At 40.4% G+C, this 15,035-nt stretch overlaps 1 protein-coding gene across 15 annotated transcripts in view; it reads right to left on the bottom strand.

The window, feature by feature from the left end:
* ADCYAP1R1 (ADCYAP receptor type I) overlaps positions 1-15,035 on the bottom strand; it is a 343,361-nt gene that overhangs the window by 143,274 nt on the left and 185,052 nt on the right. For 8 of the 15 annotated variants that reach the window (XM_083825470.1, XM_083825468.1, XM_083825485.1 and 5 more), the window contains exon 1: positions 3,342-3,677. The exons of 1 other annotated variant lie outside the window; for it this stretch is intronic. The gene's annotated coding sequence lies outside the window, so the exon portion shown is untranslated. 6 more of the 15 variants (XM_083825482.1, XM_083825475.1, XM_083825479.1 and 3 more) reach the window with 5 other exon arrangements.

The following is a 15,035-nucleotide window of genomic DNA, read 5'->3' as shown; positions in this document are numbered from 1 at the left end:
CTACAGAACAGCCCATCATCTTGCATGGGAATACAAAAACAAATTGAAGTGAATTATGTGAACAGGACTCAGAGAATCTTTCTTATTTTACATGATTTCCTGGTTTGTCTTGTGGAAATAAAAGTTGAAGCTGAAGAAGGTGGATCAACAAACTGAGAGAGCAAAAGGTGGTCAGAGAATAAAATACATGCAAAGCAGGGGGGGGGGGGGGGGCAACCAGCAAAGCATTTTGCAAATCTGCCTTTTTCTCATATATTTGTGCCCACTCAACTACAATCCAAAGTGTTTCAACAGCCACCACAGGCAAGTGAATTCTAGTACTTTTTAGTGATTGTAGACAACCAAATACCTTTCTGTATGCAAAGCATTTCTTAAGACAAGCACAAGTTCAGCACAGAGGGAACTGGAAAAGTATCTCCTTGAGGGATGCTGTATATATTGGCTAGCAGGAGTACTCTGACACAGGGTGATGCTAAAGCTATCCTTGCCCATGTAGTATCAGCACAGACAACTAAAGTCATGTGTAGGAAAAAAGAGAGTTTCTCACTGGAGCGTTTACACCCCTTTCAGTGGAGTTATTCCACTTTCGCAGTGGTGTGGAGGACCCACTCCAAAAATCCTGTTGAGTTCAATGTGTATGAAATTGTGCACCTGTTGTCTTCACAGGTGATATAGGATGGTTGAATGTCTGACATGAGAGGAGAACAGGGAATGGAAGCAAGGGAGCATAAACCAACGCAAAAACATACTAGGCTGACTTATAGGTTGATGCTGTGGTTTCTGAGACAAGTAAAATAAAATCCAGTATCTCCACTGACTTCTAAATCCTGATCTCAGTTTACATCTCCTGAGAATCATGGAATCAAAAAAGAAAAAAGAAAAAAAAAAGGATTCTTCTCTACTAAATTGGGAGCGACTGTAAGATGCGATATTTCTGCATATGAGTTACAGTACGATCCTGTCCTCAGTTTACTTTTTGTCTGTGCTTCTTAACTCACATACTCTGGTTTCATTAGAAGATAATCTGAGCTAATTTAAGAATTAGACTGTTTGTACCGAGTGTGCTCAGAAGGAAGGAAAGAAAAACAAAATCTGCTATATTAAAATGAATCAGCCTGGGGACATGGGTCTCAACTGATCAAAGGCGTAGGCACATATGGAACTCAACCCCAGAAAAAATATCTCCAGGATGCCGGCTCAGTCAGCCAAATCAAGAGAGATGCGATGAACAAAGGTCTGAACGTGATCAACAGCACAGCCCACAATCTCAGAGATCTCTGTTTTTCTCTCCCTGGTAGCATCCTACAACAAAGCTTCTGCTTTCGTGTTTATGAGCTTCACATATACACTGACAACAGCAGATCTGGAGAGCTACAGGCGTTTGTGGCACCACCACGAGAACAGCAGACATCTTAAATCTACAGGGAGGAAGAAGCCCTCTTGCTTTCTAACAGGAACCCCAATGGAAGGCTAGAGACACTGAGCAATCACAAAACTAGTCCCTGTTTAAAGATAAATACATTGGGACAACTGGCTTTCCTTCTGGCGTTCCGAGAAGCCCCCCATGACCTTGGAGTCTGTTCAGTGCCAATGGTTATCCTTCCAGTCACTGCACACATGCCTTAGATTGGAGAAAACAAAGCAACAGAAACCCTCTGCTCCGCGATGTCCAAGATAGATTGCCACTACAATAACAGATCAATTGTAGCTGTCCTGCATGAACAACAAAGCAGCCACCGCTGCTCTCAGCATATAGAAATGTGAAAAAAAGATATATATAAATAATAACACAGAGCTATAACCAAGATACAAGCAGAGATATCAACTTTAATCCAACTGCTGTTATTGTGCTGAATAACATTCCTTAATTATTCATCAAATCGGAGCAGCACTGCTTTACCTTTCCTTTAGGACAACTTCGTTCAAGACAGCTCCGGCGTGTTTTGCATTAGCCAAGTAAAGATGCTTGTATAATGCATTCTTTCTCCATGGCTATAATAACAACACTTTAAGGATTTTGCCTTCCTGTTATCTTTAACAGTAATATTAAGCAATCATACATTCACTTTGATTAACATATGCTAGCCATAAAAATATTTTCCCACCGTACCTGACCAGTGTTGCATACGCAGAATACAAAAGTGAGATGGCAGTGTACCAAAATAATATCAAATGAAAATCTATTTGTTGTTTGTTGACTCCAAGAGATTAAAAAGAGACAGAGGGAAAAAAAAAATCTTCTTCAATTACACTGCATATTGCAATATCAGTCCAACACATGCACTGTAATTAACGTACACAAGACGGATGGTCATCCATAATACCCTAAGAAAGAACCAGGTCACTTTGCCACTTTATTCATTTCGGTTCTTATTATTTGTTACTCTTATAATTACCTCTGGTGCTACTCCAATACCTGCTTCAAGCTAAAGGCCAGATTCTGTTTACCAGCAGACTAGATACAGAGGAAAACCACTGACTTCCAGGGAGTTCATCCAGACGTACTTCTATGTAAGCGATCATCTCGCCATAGACACCGGTATGTCTCAAAACAAATCTCTCTTTTTTTTTTCATGCATTTCCCACTCCCGAACACCATGCTGCATTATCCTTCTCTCCCTGACAGTAAACTCTTCAGATGCCAATACATACCTGAACCATTCACATGTTAAAACCACAGCATAGCGGCAAAAAGTCTGTCCTGTGTGCCATCCCTCTGACTTAGGATGTGCTCTGCATAAAGATGGTATTATTAGAGCCAGCTGTTCAAATACTGATAAGAAGTGCCCAGAGGCATGCAAGCAGAGGTCAAAGGCACATTAACAGCAATTTCTACTACTGCCCCACAGAAAAATAGAGGAGTCCTGGTGCACTGGTTGAAGGGTGAATCAGAGTTTCTGCGGCAGGTGAAGATGCAGAACTGCAAAGGTAGCCTAGAGCTCGAAAATGCCAACAGCAGCACCGGGTCTGTTAGCAATCAGGTTTTATTTACCAGCCATATTGTGTTAAAATCAGACGTGATTCCCATACCAAGCACGTTAACCTGTCACCACTTGCAAAGGGAGCTTTATCTGTTCGACAAGCAACAAATCTACCTCGCGGACGCATCCTCGGAGCCTGCAGTTGTGTCTGGAGGCTGAAAGCCTGCGTGCAATTCCCCCCAAAAGAAGTATTCCCAGGACCTGGGGGGAAGAGCCGGTAAATCAATGTCACTCCAAGACAAGCCGGCGGTTCCTAATCCCCCCGCCGGCTGCAATCAGCGGCTCCGGAGCATCTCCGGGCTGGGGCCGAAGCGGGGCAGAGCCCGAATCCCGCTGCCCGGCCGGAGGAAGGGGACTTACCATTGCGGCAGGGATCCGTCCCGGTGCTGGAGATGCTGCATCCCCGCCGGGTGCCGGGGCGGGGCGGGTGCCGGTGGGCTCGGAGCCAGAGGCGGGGGGACACGGAGGGGACCAGCCCCGGCTGCCCGCGGGGACACTGAGCGGCCGGAGCCGGGCTCCCCCTGCCAGGCTCCTGCCGGCCGGAGGAGGGGTCGGCGCCTCCGAAGGGAATCCAAATTCCTCCTCCCTCGCCTGCCGGTCATGTCCAGGCTGCCTTTGCTCAGGGGATGGGCCAGGTCCTGGCCGTGAAGGAATTTGCCATCGCTAAATCCGAAAAAAAAAAAAAAAAAAAAAAAAAAAAGGGAGGGAGGAGATTTGTTGCAAACTTTTTTTTTTTCTCCTGGTGTCTTTCCCCCCCCCCCCCCTTTTTATTTATATTTTTATTTTTAAGGAGGGTTATTCTAGCTTGGGAAGTGGGGGTTGGAGCAAAGGAGGAGAAGGGGATTCAGGCTGGATCAGATGCTCTGCATGCAAGTCAAGGCTGTGGTGTGCTCGCCCCGGTATTTCTGTATGTGTGTGTGTGTGTGTCTGTGTGCCTGTGTGATTCTCATACCCAGACAATGCTCTGCAAAGCGAGCTGGTCCTGCGGAGAAATGCAAACACCTCCTCCCCCAAGTGCCTGAGGAAAGGAAAGGGGATATGGAGCCAATCGCTTCTCCTTGGCTAGTTCATTAATATGGAGGAGAAAGAAGGAAGCCAATGAGGACCGGAGGAAGGAGGGGTTTATTCAAATTAAGTTTCTTAAATCAAACACTTTTTTCCCCCGCCCGTTTTTTTTCCTCTTCCTACCTCCCCCAATTGCTCCTTCTCCCTGTCCCCTGAGCACCGCCTCTGCTGCCCCACTGATTCATTTATTTGTTTATTTTCAATTGGCACGACTGGGTCAGCAAAACATGGTGATGGGAGGGAGGATGGCATCGCTGCTGGATGGGAAAGGGGGTGTGGGAGGGAGGGTGAGGGGAGGCAGTTTCTCCCTGAGCTGCAGAAGAGTTGATAGCAAAGAAAAGCGATAAAGTAGCTGGAGTTGGCAGGGAAGGGACCTGAGGGAAAGTGGAGCAGGAATTTCACCTAGAAGCAGCATTTTGCAGATGGTATTTGCAGATGGGCATGTGGCCTGTGTCCAGGACAAGCCCTGGGAGCTGGTGGAAAGTACATCCTCCCCTCCTGCAGCAGAGCCACACACACCCAGGAAAGGAAGTGACTGCACAGGAACAACAGCAGCTGCCCTGCCCTGCACTGCCTTATAGCTTCATGGCACCGAGCTGCCCACAACAGCAGTGCAGGAGTCGTACCTGTTGCTGGAATGGGCATGGAGCTGTAGACAAGGCTGAGGTGGTCGATGAGAAGGGAAGGGATGTCCAACTGGTTCTTCTGATGTGCATCTGGAAAAGAGCAGGGTGGCACGTGTCCCCTGGCAAGGAATGACACAAAAGCATCCAGTCCCTGCTCCCTTCCACAGAGAGTAGCACTCAGGGGCAGAGTCCAGAGTCTAGCCTGTCCAGACCTGGGCATCCCATGAAAGCACTTGGTTCCACGCTGTTTTTACTGCTGTCAACCATAATGATCTCAAGCCCTGCAGATCCATGTCAGGAACTGGAGATGCTGGATGCCTGCATCCCTCCCCAGATTCCCTGAGATCTGTGCTGCCTGCTGATGAGGTTCTTCCAATCACACCCAGATTTCATGCCTGGGATACCAACACTGTGCCCAGTGTGGAAACCCTTCCCTCTGCTTACCTTTTATCACTCCCCCTTCACTTTCTGCATCTCCCATCTTACATTTCCTTTAGAATGTAAATTCATTTCATATCCTCCTTGCCTTTACCCTTTGCCCAGATTAAGCAAAAGAAAACCAAAGCAATCCATTCCAAAGAGCAACTAAACCTATTACCTGTCCAGTGTGAAAAACCCTGGCCCAATTGCTTATTTGTGTGTTATAGTCCCTGTGGCCTGAGGGGGATGTAGCTCCACAACAGAAGCACTGACTGAGGCAGCACTGCTCCTGGTCCCTTATCACAGTAACAGCCCCATGGCTGCATCGGGGCCTTCTGAGAAAAGAAGGCACAGACACACTGTGAATGCATTCGGTTCTGTTTTTTATTTCAGCATCACGGAGCAGTCCAAATAATCATTCAGACTTTTCAAATATTTCCTTTGTGCTTTCTCCTTCTCCAGTTCTACCAACTTCTCTAGCCACATCTCTTAGCTTTTAGTAGCTTTGCTAAACATGAGGGAAAAAAGAATATGAAAAAAAAAAAAATCTTTAATCACCCTGTGTACTGTTTATAGACATTAAAGGGAGAGAAGCACTTTTAGGATATCATTATTGCACCTACCTTAATGCCTACCTAGGATAAGACCCCAGGCTAGATTTCAAGAAAGCATAAAGAAATCCAACAGTAAGTAACTCAGTCAAATGTAGATACCTATTTATTACTCAGAAGGATCTCAGCAAACCTCATTTTATCTGAATCCTAAAGGATAAGATGCAGGACAAAGTAACCTCCACAGCAAAATGTTCTTCCCAATAAAAGCATCTCTGTTCATCCTGTAGAAATAAATAACTCCCCCAAACAATACAAAACAGCTGCCACGACCCCTCAAAACTTCCAAAATTTATGATAGCCCTACATCAAAAAACAGAAGCATCACTATGAAATGTCCCATTGGAACGCTAAACGTGGAAGAAGGTTCCCAGCTGTTCAATTATTATGTGCTGCTACAACATCTGCTCCCTGTCTTTCCCAGGAGAAGGGCAACAGGCCAAAAGAATCATCTAGTGGCCCGTATCCAGCCTCAGTTGGACTGCCTTAGATGATCTCAGCTGATACCCATCTCAGGTTTCCTATAGGAGAAGGCAGGAATCTGTCTAAGAACTTTGCTCTCCGAAAAGGAGAATTTTCTTTAGGATAAAACAATTTAGTCTTTTTTCAGGCAAACGGGGCTTGTTTGTTACCCTCACCAGCAGCCTATTAAATAGCTCTTCATTATTTAAGTGTGTGTGAAGCGTGATAACAATTATTTTGGCCAGCATGAGGGACTGGCAGGGGCAGGAGAAGGCTTCCTGAGGGAAAAGTGTGACGTGCTGCTAAATGACCTAGACAGCCTTCCATCTCTCATTCTGCACAGGGTCAAGACACTGGCAAGCTGGCTGCAAGAGTATTTGCTGGGATTGGGTTAAAGATATGGTTGGAAGGTCCTCACCCTTTTATTTTATTTTGAAATCACTGGTGATTTAGTTGATTGAACAACTCGGTCTTAGCTGGTCAACCACCCCTCCCTTCATATCAGAGTCAGTTCTTATTAACGCAGTTACTGGAATACAAGGCATGATCCATCTCAACCTAGGGAAAAACTGAAAACAGCTCAAAGGAACTGTGTCCTAAATGTGCCTGTTTCTCTCTCCACTGACATTAGACAGACTGCGAACACAAGCCCAGCTTGTCGACACTCACAATGTAAGCTTCTAGTGTTTGAAGAGATAAATCACTCTTTCGTTATGAGGTTTGACAAGCCTCAACTGCTGAGACACACCCAGTTGGCCTGTTCTCCTCTACAAGGATAAGAACTACCCCAGGGCAGTGTTCTGGTCTGCGTATTGCCCAGTCACTTCCTACCAATTAGGAGACTGCTAACAGTCAGAAATAGATACCTCCTAGCTCCTGAAGGCAAGATCTAGTGGAGGTAGAGAGTGGGGAAAAAAACAGCTACTTATGCAAGGAAAGGCAGTCATTTATTCCCTTTCTAGCTATGGAAATGAGCTGTACTGTTTTAAGACATTTCTACTAGCAGAACTTTGTCCACAACCAGGGAGAGTACAGTATGTCAAATTCCCCACCACGTAAGATTAACTGGGACATATGTGATGTGTAGGCAAAGGTCTACATCACTGTCTTAAGAGGAAGTAAATCAAAGTGTGAATATAAAGAACAGAAGGTATCCTATTGTGTGCCTACTTTTACCCTACAGTAAATATAAGGCAGCTCAGCCGACAGACATACAGCCATGCTTATCTCAGGGTGCTGGGAAGCAGCAGAGGGTGTGAAAGCAGCCATCAGTGAGAAGCTGAGGTGCAGTAAATTCACTCCTAGCTGTCTGGACAGGAGTCTATTGATCTGGCCATCGTCAAAGGGAATTAAATTGAACCAAAGCTCTTGATTCCTTTATCCAGCCTTCCTCCCTTTGTCTTTGTCCCCTGTATCTGTTACAAATTTTACTGGAAAACAACTGCACCTTTCTTCATCAACACTCCATTTCCCTCATGCTTGTTCTGCTGCAGAAGATGCTGTATTTGACTTGAAAGCTCTAAAAAATGAGGGGAGGAGAACACATCAGCACATGTAGCACATGGAGGTGATACTAACCTGCCTCTGACTCAGGCTTTTGCATATGCAGAAATCACCCACCAGAAGCTGGGCATGACAGGAAAAATGCTCTGCTATAGCCAGCTTGCAAGCCAGCTATAAAGCATGTTTATTCAAATGGTGGTAGCCATACCTTACCTTGATCAGCCTCCACAGGCTGCCACATAGCAAGGGGTAACATCCCATGGACAGGAGGATGGGAGTCAGCTTGAAAATTGACAGGTGAAGGTAGGTGTCTGTATATGAGCTAGGCAACAACACTACTGTCATAGTCAACAGAGACCTAGTCATTACAATCAGTGAAGCCTAGGGATATGGTGAGCTCACTTTAACATACTTTAACCAACTGAAGATCTCCCTGGACACTGTTGGCTCTTTTAATATCTGCAGCTTAAGTATCTGCTGCCTTAGAAAAAGTGTGCATTGCCTTTTGAGATGCCCTAGAAAACCTTTACTAGCACCAGCTGCTCCTACATCTCTTGCATTATGTCTGCCAGTCTCAAGGGAATTTTTATGTATTTATTTATTTAACTTTGCTAAGAAAGAGTTTAGTTCAAGTGGTCAATGCAAAGCTCCTGTATTGTACCTTTCTTGAAGTCAAGAGTACTGTTACTATGAAAATCAGCATTATTTTTCCTATCTGATCTACCTCTTCTTTCAGGAGTCCTCACACCACTTGGCATGAAAGAATTTATTCATTCCTCTTCTCAGGTAAATAAGCTGAAAATTTGGTCCTTTGACAAACTCTTGTGATTCACAATCAGCTGGTTAAAGAAATTAAATTGTGTGAATCATCTCTCCAGTGAAATTACATCCCCACTAAGGGGAGTCAACAGAAGAAAATATATATGAGCATCTTTGGTAGAGAGAAAACGGGCAAAATAGCAATGAACAAAATATAACAGGAGGTCGGCAAGGGGATTAAATATATGGAATGAATCATCTATAAGAACCAGCTAGATGAGGATTCTTCAGTTTTCTACAGAGACTACCGAGAAGTAAAACAGTGGAAGTTTATAAAAAAATAACTCTGAGAAGGTGAATAAAGAAAAAATGTCCACTGTCCTTCCTTACACAAGATTGAGAAAATACCAAACAAAAATCAGGGAGCCCTGGAAAAAAAAAAAAAAAAAAGTCTTCACTTAAATGTTATATGACCTGGCAGATGCTAGAAGATTCCAAGTGTTTCAAAGCAAATTATAGAGGAGAAGTCCATAAAGGCAATTCAATACCAGAAGACCACTTCTGGCTCAGAATGTCTCTGAGACACATTTCACAGAATCACAGAATCATCTAGGTTGGAAGAGACCTCCAAGACCATGACCAGTTCAATCAGAGTTGGGAGATAATTTAGGGCACTTAATACCTGCCCATTGTTTATATATTTTTCTAGTGACTTGCAAGTATACATATGGATTTCTGGTCTAATTTAGTGCAGATATTTTTGTATTTTCTGCTGCCATACATTTCCATAAAATCCACTAGCCAAAACCGCAGATATTGTGAATCCATTCACCAGATTGTGATCTACACAGCTCACACATCTACGCAGGTAGCTGGGAAGCTGAGATACATTTATTTCTGCCAACTCTGGAGGACAGTTATTTCTAGCAGAAGGTTCAGGTAGACATTTACAGTGTAGTAACTTCTTCCCAATCCTGAATGTGAATAGACAGAACATTCCAGGAGAGGCTTTATGGAACATTGCTTATTTATTTATTTATTTCAGGGATTTATTTTAGGGATTTGGGGATCTCTATTTTAGACATTTTGGTATCTAATTCATGGACTTCATTTGACATCTTTCAGAATAATATTATTGAAGTCCTCACCTAACGTACCTTGATAATCAAGTTTTTATCCTTGAGCTCTGTAATCAGGACAACAAATATTTGGGACTAACTAGTACAAAACTATAATTTTAGAAAAAAAAGTGTAGATCACAAACCTTCATAGACATCTATTAGGATGTGACTGAAAAGCAGAAGACTCCTTTTAGAGGTTCTAATCCCATCTGCAGAGTATGGATACCTATTAGAATTTCTCAATACTTTTCTTAAAATTAGACTCACCCTACAAAGTTTTTACCTCAACCTTCAAACCTAAAAGGTGGTTGAAGGTTTACACAAGTAAATTCTTGCCCTGTAGATAGATGTCTTGAGAATTTGTGGCCTAAGACCTGACCCTGACAATTTTTCCTTAATTAAAGTATAATAAAGACACTAGTGAGCACATCTGAGGGAGAAGTCACAGATCTATCCAGCTTCCAGCTGTTACACACCTTTCTTCATCTTTCAGACAGGGTCTTTTGCAGCAGCTGAAAGATGCATTACATCCTCCTTAGACAGATCTTACACGAGTTATTAATGATCAGCTTGTGGCAAAATTCAAAGGTCCCACTTCCCATCTGAACTATCTTGATTTATAAGCTGTTTTTGTCACTTTGGATCAGTCTGCCTTCCTTATCTGTGGGCATAGACAGATGGCTCTCCTAACCCTGAAGTCAAATGGTTTTCCTCTAATTTGTCTGACATGATGTCTTGAGTTAAACCTTTTACTGCACTCCTCTTTATAAGGTGAGAATAGTCCAATGCCGTGGTCAGAGTCCCTGATTCTAGCACTCAAAATTACCTAAGTCTAATATCTGGTGTTCTCTTCTTGCATGAAAGACCTTTGGAGGGAGATTATTCTCTTCTGCTGAAGGATGGCAGTCTTCCGACAGCTGAAAAATATCTCAGCTATAGCAGAAGAATAGGAAACCTCTTTTCCTTCAGAAGAGGAGATGCTGAAAGCAAATAGAACTCTAGTGTGGGCTATAGAAGGTGTGTGATTAGTGTGAGCATCAAATCCATGACAGTGAGCCGTAAAGAAAAGGAAGCAAGTCACTACTACATCTATAAATGAAGTTCATGGAATTTTTTCACATAGTTGTTTTACCTGAGACAATTATTTATTTGGCACAAACAAATAATCTTTCATTTGGAGAATGAAATTTGTTCATTTTTTTTTTTCTTCAAAAACTCTTCACCGACTCTCTTTCTTACTCTTCTTATTACATATATTTGTTTTTCTTAATATGTGATTTCAGGTCTTAGGTGCTACATAGCATTTATTGTGTGAGATAGTACCTTCTATAGTATGATTCATTAACAGTGAACAAAGACAAGACTTTAACCGTTATAGAATCTGTCCTACTTGCACTTGTAACAAAGGAACAATTGTGACTGTTGCTAGTAGCAGATTTTCCTCATTTCATAAGACAAACTCTGTCATAACGAATATGTTTTGTTGCTGGACAAGAACTGGTAATTAAATTCCGATCCCCCCCCGCTTTTTAACTGTATATGTGTTTTTTCCTTTTTTATTTGAATTGTCTTCCTCTATGTTCAACTGTAAGTCAATTGTCTTAAATCAAATATGACAAAGCCCTTCTCTAACCATGAAAATACTATGCAAACAATGAAAGACAAATTCATACAAAATTTCTGTCTTCCTTTGTTGTAATATGAACATATGAAAACATTAAATTAGATTACATCTTCACAACAGTATACTTACTAGAGGTCTGTCAAGCCCTGTAGAGAAAAGAAAAATAAAAGCTAGTGGTTGGAAGCAAAAACCAGACAAATTCATCTCAGACATAAAAACAAACACTCTCTTAAATACGGAGGAAAAGCAACCACTGGAATAACATACCAGAGGATGGGAAAGGTTCTTGATTTTTAAGAGATTAATCTAATCCAAAATTAGGTGAACATGTACAATGTAGATGTCTATAGATGAGGTAATCTCTGGCTTCCTTTCTAGTCAAAGGAAACTAGTCCATACAGTCAATGAGAATCAGTGCATGATTCATCTCAACCTAAGGGAAGCATGTACAATAAATGAGAAAAATCACATCGTAAAAGTGCTACTTGTTTCCATTAACTTTACTGGAACCTCAGGTCAGAAAAAGATACTATGTAGTCAGCGTCTAAAGAAATCTGAGATGCATCCCAATCTAGATGTCTTCAAAACAAGTCTATTTATTACTTTAATGTAATACTTAATCCAAATATAAATCATTGCTCTCAGTAACTGGGCAAAATTTAGTAGTTTATGATAGTCAGAAGAATAAAAAAGTCAGCAAAAACCACAAAACAGATAGAAGGAAGAGATCAAGGGTGCAATTCAGAATGAAATATATTGGAAAATAAGAAAAATACAAATAATTATAAAATAAATTTTTTATGAGATGGTAAATCTATGGCTTGAAAACTTAAATAAATGCATAGTTACTAAAGACCTATAAACTAAAACTTTTTACTAAACACAGCTCACATTGTATCCTGAGTAAGAATCTTACACTTTCATATAATATATCTTGTCTCAGGCAAACTGAAGACTGGATTAAATGGGCAAAGGAACTGATGGAATCAGAAGATCCTTATGTTCTCAAAACTTCCTAGACATGTCACATAGAAATAAGTGAGGAAAAGAAAACCTGCTTATCTTATTTCCTGAAGAAAAGAAAAAAAAAAAAAAAAGAAAGAAAAAAAAAGAGAAAAGAAAAAAGGAAAAAGAAAAAAAAAGAAAAAAGAAAAAGGAAAAAAGGAAAAAGAAAAAGGAAGAAGGAACAAAACAATAGAGGGTTTGTCCTTTAAAAAAAAATAAATAAAATCAGGATTTGAATTCTGTTCTGAGATTTACCACTTTGTTTATTGAAGTTGTTATTGAAGATTTGTTTATATACATTATGAATTTCTTGCATTTTGTCAGATCTCTTTTAACATTATGAAGGAAAGTTATCAGAATTACATGAAGGAATACACGTTGCAGAGTGAGAAAGTGAGTTACTTAATCAGTATAATCAGTCATGAAGAACAAAAGACCTCATAACTTCTTGCTTTAGTATAGCAGAAACAAAACACACCAGAGTGTCATTTAGCGAAAAAGCTCCCGAAAATGACTTTTTAACACTCTCCTTTTTTTGTGAGCTAACTTCCGCTTTTATTAATGATTTATACTCTTTTTTCTTTTTTTCTTTTTTTTACATAATCTTAAAATAAGCAGTGCAAAAGTAAATAGGTTTATTTTTTTTTGATCACAGCAATATTATCTCAGAATTTAGTTTAGTTCTACATGTATTCTACATCTGAAATAAAGAGTTCCTCACATTTTTAATACTAGCTTTGTTTCTGCTCTCTGTTTAGTTGAAGGACAGTCTGATACCAGCAGACTGACACAGCATAACACTATCCCATCCTAAAAAAAATGTCAGTTTATGAGTTTTTTTGCCCTGCAATAACGAGAGTAGCAAGAATCAAATACCACCTATACTCAGGCAATTTTTTGTTTGTTTGTTTGTTTGTTTGTTTGTTTTTTACCAACATTCATTCACTAAATCTCCAACTTACAATCTGTTTTTTTTTTTTTTTTTTTACTTATTTCTGTTTAAAACCTTGCATAAAAGCTATAGCATCCCCTCTTCAACCTGTTCAGAAACTTGTACTTTTTAAATTGTAGCTGTTTATATCTCTTCTGTTTTTCATTCTTCTGGCTTCCATCCACCTGTGCTGCTGCTTTAAATACATTCATTTCATCTGCCTTTATATTATTTCTCATCCTCCTTTCATTGTCTAATTCTTCTGTGGACCTTTACAAAGAAGAGGCTTAGCCAGGTGTTCATCAGATTCCTTTACATTATTTCAGAAGCTTTTCAGCACTCTGCAGTGCCATATCTGAGTATATCTCAACCTTCAGAAATAATTTACCACCATACTTACATGAAGCAGTGAATGAAAAATTTTAGAAATTCTGGCATAGACAAAAATCTAATATTCAACCCATTTACTCTGAGTGAAGTGATTCTTAAAATAGTTTGTCTCTGCTGAAAGTAAAAATATAAGATGTGTTTGTTCCACTAAGTGAAGCTGTCTACAGTATAAATGTTTACACGTATAAATGTGGAGGGACTATCACTACAGCCTTCTCCTCCATATGTACACATACACTGTACAACTAAGGTCAATAACTTCTGTTATACTACACATTGCTCATGCTGCTTTTAAGTGCATTTAACAGCCAGAGACTTAATACATCCCTCAGATGTCTCCCATGATATCCTTGGCTTTTCACCAAGTATTTGCATGCTTAATACTATTACATCTACATCCATTATGAATTTACATATTGCAAAATTGCTATAGTATAATTTAATTTTCTGAAATAATTTCCCTATGAACATACCCCTTTTAAGTAAAACAAAAACAAAAAAAAACATATCTACAAAACAAAACAAAGACGTTCAGCAAATGCATTAAGAATCAAGCCAAGGCAGATTCTTTTTCTACAGTAGTGGCTATGCTGAGTTAAAACTGTGACAGTGGCCTGAAAGATTGTATAGTGTTATTTCTCTTCTATTTCCTCAGTTTTCCAGGTAAAAATTATGATTGTTATACTGTTTTCCCTGGGAAGGCACCAACAAAATAACTATGAAATAAGTAGATTTTTCATGTGTTCATGATAAAACGCACACAGGATTTATAACTGCACAACCCCTGGATGCTGCTGTTTCCTCCGGGACTGGTGACTAGCACTTCAGTTTGTGTTAGCCCACAAACTATTAAGGCTTTGCCATCAGCATGCAGAGGCCAAAATGAAAGTTGGTTCTCTCTATATCTGTGACTATCACAGGTAATTTTGAAGCATCTATTCTGCTGATAAATATTGCAATGAACCACAGAGGCAATAATATTATAGGATTATGCAGTTTTCTTCAGTGAACATGAAAATACACTCCAGCAGCACTGCCTCTGAACACTAAATGTTCCCTTTATTCATTTCTAGTTCTCCTTTTTTTTTTTTTTTTATGAGTAATAAAAAATACATCATTCTATCACTTCTGCTCTTGTACACTTAGGACTATAATGAAATGCTCTGAATGAACATGGATTGGAAATCTAGGAGAAAAAAAAAAAATCACCACTTCCAACAGAGACTTTGTAAGCCGTGGAGCTGCAATTTCTGTGGACATCTCTTTCAGTTTTTGGTTTTTTTTTTGTATTTTTTTTTCCCTGAAAAGCTTTCCCTGAAATCATGACAGACAAGCAGACTGGCTTAACACAATCATTTCACATTGCACAGAATTGTCTCGGAGTAAAATTGCCAGTGATCGTTCTGATTTGAAGCATTTCATAACATCTGTGAGGAAATCATAGGCAGAAATTTGCAACATGAATCAGAAGTAGCTCTATGGGGGAACCAAACAGCCTAGAGATTCCTGAATAACGAACAAAGTGATGGTGAAATAA

The sequence above is a fragment of the Anser anser genome, assembly GCF_964211835.1.
Source record: "Anser anser genome assembly, chromosome: 2".
NCBI classification, from domain to species: Eukaryota; Metazoa; Chordata; class Aves; order Anseriformes; family Anatidae; genus Anser; species Anser anser.
The sequence above is the reverse complement of the archived record's forward strand: the minus strand, read 5'-3'. Positions and strand labels throughout refer to the sequence as shown.